General features: G+C 42.7%; 1 pseudogene; it reads right to left on the bottom strand.

Annotated features, from left to right (window-relative positions):
• Positions 1-6580: 6580 nt before the first annotated feature.
• On the bottom strand, positions 6581-6697 carry LOC126215503 (5S ribosomal RNA; annotated as a pseudogene).
• Positions 6698-7528: the final 831 nt, after the last annotated feature.

Raw genomic sequence — 7528 nt, 5'->3', positions numbered from 1 at the left:
TCATTTTGTAATTACAGAGTACCTTTCAGAAAAAGTGAATTTAGTTTTTCGTTAGTATTTATGGAATGAAGACAAGTATATGTTACGAACGTTTTCCAACTAATAATCTTCATGTTATAAGCAACTCTATAAAAAGCCTTGCTGTCGAACATATTTCATGCATTTCAATACTGAAACCTAAAGGCCGTGTCAAACTATATTGCAATGTGAGAGGAGCGAATTAACACTTAATTACATGGTGTCAGCCTGTATACACCAGCATGTTTTCGATTGTAATCCATAAATTTTCTGTTTTTAATAATGGTTGAGAATCAGCTGAGGTGGTTGGCAACAAGAGAAGGATATAATCCCATTTCAGTTTTACGAAAAGTACTCTACGGCACTGACCCCTTACTTAGCTTTTATTATCGCGTATCTCTCGCCAAGCGCAAAATCCCAACCAACTGGAACAAATCACAGGTGTCTCCTGTATGTAAGAACGGTGAAAGGATGGAACTCCTAAATTACAGACCAATGTCCGTAACATCGGTTTGTTGCAGTATTCTTGAACATGTTCCGAGTTCGAATACAATAAACCGAGCGGGTTATCGCAGCGGTTACCACGCTGGATTCGCATTCGGGAGGACGATGGCTTGAACCCGCGTCCGGCCATCCTGATTTAGGTTTCCCGTGAATTCCCTAAATCGCCTAAGGCAAGTGCCAGGGTAGTTCTTTCGAAAGAACACAGCCACTTTCCCTATCCGACCTTCCCATTTCGAGCTTGTGTTCCGTCACTAATGACCTCGTTGTCGACGGAACGTTAAATCCTCCTCCTCCTCCTCCTCCTCCTCCGTATTTAATAAATTTCCTAGAGACCGGAAAGATGACGTCCACGAATGAGGACGATTTTAGAAAGTATCGCTTGTGCGAAACTAGCTCGTCCTTTTCTCAGATCATATCTTATGAACTAAGAGTAAAAGAGAGAGACCATATTAGAAAATTTCCGAAAAGCATTGCACACGGTACCTACTTCAGACTGTTAACGAAGGTATGAGTATACGTAATAGGTTCCCAGATATGTGAGTGGCTCGAAGACTTCTTAAGCAACAGAACCCAGTATGTTGTCATCAACGGCGAATGTTCATCACAGCCAACGGTATCGTTAGGGGTGCCCAAGGGATGTGTGACAGTACCGCTGTTATTTTCTATATACATAACTGTTCTGGCGGACAGGGTGGTTAGCAGTCTGTGGTCCTTTGCTGGTTATGTTATGGTGTACAGAAAGGTGTCGAAAATGAGTGACTCTAGGAGGATACAAGATGATTTAGACAAAATTTGTAGTTGTTGTGATGAGTGGTACCTGTCTCTAAATGTAGAAAAATGTGGAGTTAATGTGGATGAGTAGAAATAAAGTCTCGTAATGTTCGAATATAGCATTATTAGTTCGAGGTTTGACACAGTCACAGTGAATAAATATCTAGGCGTAACATCGCAGAGCGATATGATATGGAACGAGTATGTAATTATTTAGTACCAAAGGTGAACGATAGACACCCGCCAGGATAGCCGAGAGCGCTAAAGCGCTGCTTCCTGGACTCGGGTAGGCGCGCCGGCCTCGGATCGAATCCGCCCGGCGGATTAACGACGAGGGCCTATGCGCCAGCCAGCCTGGATGTGGTTTTTAGGCGATTTTCCACATCCCGCTAGGTGAATACCGGGCTGGTCAGTTACACGGCTCGCAGACATCTGAACACTTTCGCGCTATTCCATGGATTACACTCGACACAGAGAATTGGGGTACATTAATTCCGTCCCAGGGGTATGGGCTGGCGGCAGGAAGGGCATCCGGCCACCCCTTAAACATTAACATGCCAAATCCGATTAACAATGGCTGACCCTGCGTAACTGCGGGACAAGGCTCAAGCGATAGATAGAAAGGTGAATGATAGACCTCGGTTTATTGGCACAATATTTGGAAAGTGTGGTCCATATACGACTCTAGCGCGACCCATTCTTGAGTACTGCTGTAGTGTTTGGGATCCCAACCAGGTCGGATTGAAGGAACACATCGGCGCAGTTCAGAGGCAGAGTGTTAGATTTGTTACCGATAGGTTCGAATAACACATAAATGGGAATCGCTGGAGGGAAGGCGACGTGATTTTCGAGGAATACTATTGAGAAAATTTTGTGAACAGCCATTTGAAGCTGACTGCAGAACGATTCTATTGTCGCCAACGTACTGTACATTTCAATTAAGGACCACGAAACCAAAATACGAGAAAACAGGACTCATAGAGCGGCATGTAGATAGTCGTTTTTCCCTTGCTGGATCTGCGAGGAACAGGAAAGGGGACGACCCGTAGTGCTACAGGGTACTCTCCGCCACGAACCGCACGATGGCTTGCGAAATACGGATGTAGACAGTGAGAGCCTGATTCACCGTCTGGGTCTCTCTTGACCCGGAAGGCGGCATTGACAGCCTCGAACTGCCGTCATCTCTGTTGTTTTCATTCGGTGTTGACTTGCGTGTTGTGGCACACGATCACTGAGTTCCAAGTATGTTTCGCATTTTACAGCTAGCGCCGCCCGATATCTGAGCAGGTCAGAACTTGCAAGATTTTCTGCTCAACTTGGGTTCCTTCATTAATTGTATTAATTCGCGAGTCTTTACTCGTTTACTTTGCATTTGCGTACTGTGCAGATTGCGAAAGCTTGAAACGCTTCTCCTAGCAGAATGAGATTTTCACTCTGCAGCGGAGTATGCGCTGATATGAAACTTCCTGGCAGATTAAAACTGTGTGCCGGACCGAGACTCGAACTCGGCACCCTTGCCTTTCGAGGGCAATCTGCCAGGAAGTTTCATATCAGCGCACACTCCGCTGCAGAGTGAAAATCTCATTCTGGAAACATCCCCGAGGCTGTGGCTAAGCCATGTCTCCGCAATATCCTTTCTTTCAGGAGTGCTAGTTCTGCAAGGTTCGCAGGAGAGCTTCTGTAAAGTTTGAAAGGTAGGAGACGAGGTACTGGCAGAAGTAAAGCTGTGAGGACTCGGCGTGAGTCGTGCTTGGGAAGCTCAGTTGGTAGAGCACTTGCCTGCTTCTCCTAGCAGTCTTACACCTAGATTTGAGGTATGCTAATGAACACCTTTAAAAACTTTCCCAAAAATGTGCACATGTGAACATACTCGCGCTCTTTTTAACATTCAACTCACCTTTCAATGCCACAAGCTCCCCCAATAGAAAGTTGCTCACACACACACACTAGTCTATAGGTCTAAATCGCTCATATCCGTCCACTCCCAGTTGCGCACACACTTTCACTCATTCAGCTTAACTCTTTATCGTCATCTTTTTGTGGGTCGCCAACTCTCGCTATCTCCTGTCACACAGCCTCATCTCCTTCTTCTGTCCTACTACAGCTGTCTCCTCTTACTGTCACCGTCTTTATTTCTCTCTCTCTCTCTTTTCCTCTTGGTCATTGTCATTTACTCTGTCATTATCACTGACTCTCAAGCACTTCCACTTTCTCCTTCTCTTTACGCCTCGCCTTCTTTCTCAGCATAAAAATATGCGAATTTGTTCGCATGCCAAAATTTCTACGAAAAATTTTTAAAGTACAGAGACAGGTAAATGAGGCATCTGGTAAACCACTTTTCAGTCAGATTCTTTTAAAAAGGAGCATATTCACTTTTTTGTATTCCAGTAGAAGCAGTTTTCCACTAGTTGCTTTCTTTTACCTGCTACAGTGCGATATGTCACTCACAAAAAAATAAATGTATGGGTCACTAAAATTTTGATAGTTTGCTAATGGCAAAGTGAAATAAACCAAAACTATATAATTTTACACCACAAACTGGATTTTACGTGCACAAAAATTTTCCATGTGCCTCGGTTCTAGAAAGTGAAATTCCCAGAGCTCTCCTAATGACAACGGAGACACTATCACGATATATTTTTCTGTTCTACGTCACTTTACAAGATACATTTTCGCCTCACGCTTGATTTTACGTGCGTATTGTACATTGCAGGTAGAGTAATTCTGAATCTCTGTATTTCGGAAAAATATGAAGATATCAATAAAATTTTTAGGTCTGTTCGAGATCGGGAGCTTAGCAATGTATTGTAAAAATTACAATGATTTGCTGTGCACAGTCGTCCTGGAATCCGCTGCTGGATTTTGCTCCACAAAAACTATGTTTTCCGGGTTTTCTCAGGAACCGTCCATGAACTAAATGGTGTCTCCAAAATCGCCTTAAGGCGCTCCGTAGACCACATGTAACGGGAAAAGAACCAACCGATTTGCTCTAGTCGCCTATGCAGGAGGAAGTGTGTAATTTTCAAATTTGGCCCTGTCTTGTATGGTAGTGACACTAAGACGATCCTTCCGTTGGGCTCACAAATGGTCCCGAACCACAGCGCTTGCCGAAACACTTCATCCTCCTTTTATCTTACCGATAGAACCCGAGGTATGCGCCCCAGAAGAACTGCGTTTTTATGCGTGGCGCTTTGGACTCATTCGTACCAGGAAAATATACACAAAACGGTGGAATTGCCTTTTGTAATATGTCAAGTGCTCCAATAAATCCTAAACGATGATAATAATAATAATAATAATCCATTGTTAAAACTTCAGAAGGAGGAGATACGAGCGCCGAGTCTACCTGCAGGTAAAGAAAAAACTACAAAAAGAAAAGGAATTTCGAGTAACAACTCTGAGTTTTGTTTATCTGTTCTCGTGAAGCATAACAGTAACATTACGAAGTTCTTTATCTTGGATCTACTAGTTAAGAAGTATCATGATGTAGCCCGAACGTTCATCATATCTGCATCGTGTTGTTGTCAACACAGACGGGAAGAGTAAACTTTTTCGCCAGAACGAAAAGAATATCTGACCGCAATCACAACAAACAAGGCAATCCAATTTCGCGGACTGCCTTTCCCGTTATAATACATCAAGTGCTGTGGTTGGTCTATCTCGCCGCCTCTCTCTCTGCTATGTTACTTCGTCCAGACGGAGGGAATAATAACCCGTCTTACTACGGTGCACAGCAAGAGCGATTCGTGAAAACGTCTTCCGTAATGGAATCACAATTGAGGAAAGAAAATTTTAATTTTAACTTAATAAAATTCTGTAACAAAACTTTTCCTTGACTTGACGAATTCTTTGTTACAAGGACTAGCAATAACAGTTGAAACCTGCTTGCGTTACCAAAACCGTGTTGGTCGACACATACTACGCGAACTCCTACCGCCAATGTTTATTGGACTTTTTTTCCTTGTTTTATTGGGTACTACCACCTTTCTAAATATTCCAAAGTTTTGTAACACCTTGTATGACACCCAGACTTGAGTAATTTTTTGGAAAAATTTACTGCTTACCCAGTGCATTAAAATTACTTGCGGAGCGGCACATTATAAACTCAAAACAAATATTGCATTGTTAACTTAGAGTAGTCACGGGATAATTTTCGGTCTTGTAACTTTGCAGAATCAGTAGAGACGAGAGGAAAAACATTTGAGCTTCACATGAGTTCAAAATTTTTTTTATATAACACTGCATGAAAGAACTGACAACCAAACAGCACATAAGAGTCAGCCCGACCAAATACATGAACGCACTGGCCTTAAGACAATTATAAGTCACGTGGTCGCAACTGCGTATCTGTTTATAATATTTCAACAAGAAATACCATTCGTACTTTGTTAGAAGTTATTATAACTGGTTAAATCACAGTCAAACAAAATGTTAACGCACTTCTTGGTGGAACATATTTAGTATTCTTGCTTACATTTGCTAACATTAAATTATTTTACAAATTACATCTCTCTGATATAAATATGCGTTCTTGTTCGTGCGATTTAAAAATTTTTTCTCCTTCAGAATTTTGTGTTTATGATTAAGTTCGTTAAATGCACTCATATACAGGGTGTTAAAAATACACTGTGTTTTGAGAGGTGGTAGCATTGACCGAATCTACGGCGAGGTAATTGCTATTACGAACGACGTACCCAATACAGTAAATAAGATTAATCTGAGAGCTTCTAATGTAATCTACTTGCTATTACAACGACGCGCACTTCTGAGCCGTCGCTGAAGCAGGCCCTCAGTAGGTCCTTTCTTGGTAAGGTACGCTTCTGTCCGACGTCTAAATGACTAACGCCCTCTCTTGTCACGTATGTGCTAGCAGACGATGATGACGCGTTGCCGTTTTGTTTGTACATCATTAATGGGGCTTTCATATACGGAAGATTTCAGGGGTCCCCACTACCAAAAATCCAAGGGGCTAAGATGTGGATTTCTCCGACCAATGCATTGCTTGTTAGAAGTCTGTGATGTTCTCGGACATTCCGAAGAAAATAATTGGTAGTTCATCATGCATGAACCACGTGTAATACAGCAGCACTCCGTCTTCAGGCCACAAGTGGCCCATCGGGACCATCCGACCGCCGTATCATCCTCAGTTGAGGATGCGGATAGGAGGGGCGTGTGGTCAGCACACCGCTCTCCCGGTCGTTATGACGGTTTTCTTTCACCGGAGCCGCTACTATTCGGTCGAGTAGCTCCTCAATTGGCACCACGAGGCTGTGTGCACCCAGAAAAATGGCAACAGCCCATGGCGGCTGGATGGTCACCCATCCAATTGCCAACCACGCCCGACAGCGCTTAACTTCGGTGATCTCACGGGAACCGGTGTATCCACTGCGGCAAGGCCGTTGCACGTGTAATACCAAGCAGATTATATTATACAAACCTGCTCTTTCACCAGTGACAGAACAATGTGTAACCGTTTCTGACTCATTTGTTTACTAGATTATGCAAGTTGTTCGTGACAGCAAAGATCCTGCAGTAGAAGAGAGATGTTCTAGAGTAGCGAAGATCAACAAATGGTGTAGGCTCTGATCGTATGCATCTTAGAGTCCACGTTTGCCAGGTAATTTTCTACCTTCTTTTGTCCGTACTAAGCCCTGTCAATGGAAGGAATATATTTCTACCACCCTGTATCCACTAACTGTACATTAAATGTAGTCATTCATAACCTCTTTTGTATCATATGCTTTATTTTTATCAGAGAAAAGGTGGCTTCACATCTCTTAAAACACAGAAGAATCCGCCACTCGCATATTGTTATAATGAATTGTTAGTTACTCTAATTTCGATATTTAAATTCAGAATGTAACAGATTACTGACAATTGTTTCCCAAATTGTTCACTGTCTATTCCAAAATATATATTACAGCCAAAACCATCAACAGACAAATTGTAGTTCGTGTTGTGGTCTTCAGTCGTGAGACTGGTTTGATGCAGCTCTCCATGCAACTCTATCCTATGCAAGCTTCTTCATCTCCCAGTACCTACTGCAACCTACATCCTTCTGAATCTGCTTAGTGTATTCATCTCTTGGTCTTCCTCTACGATTTTTACCTTCCACGCTGCCCTCCAATACTAAATTGGTGATCCCTCGATGTCTCAAAACATGTCCTACCAACCGATCCCTTCTTCTAGTCAAGTTCTGCCACAAGCTCCTCTTTTCCCCAATTCTATTCAATAC

Source organism: Schistocerca nitens, chromosome 12, assembly GCF_023898315.1.
Source record: "Schistocerca nitens isolate TAMUIC-IGC-003100 chromosome 12, iqSchNite1.1, whole genome shotgun sequence".
Taxonomy (NCBI): domain Eukaryota; kingdom Metazoa; phylum Arthropoda; class Insecta; order Orthoptera; family Acrididae; genus Schistocerca; species Schistocerca nitens.
This window is presented reverse-complemented; position numbering and strand designations above follow the sequence as displayed.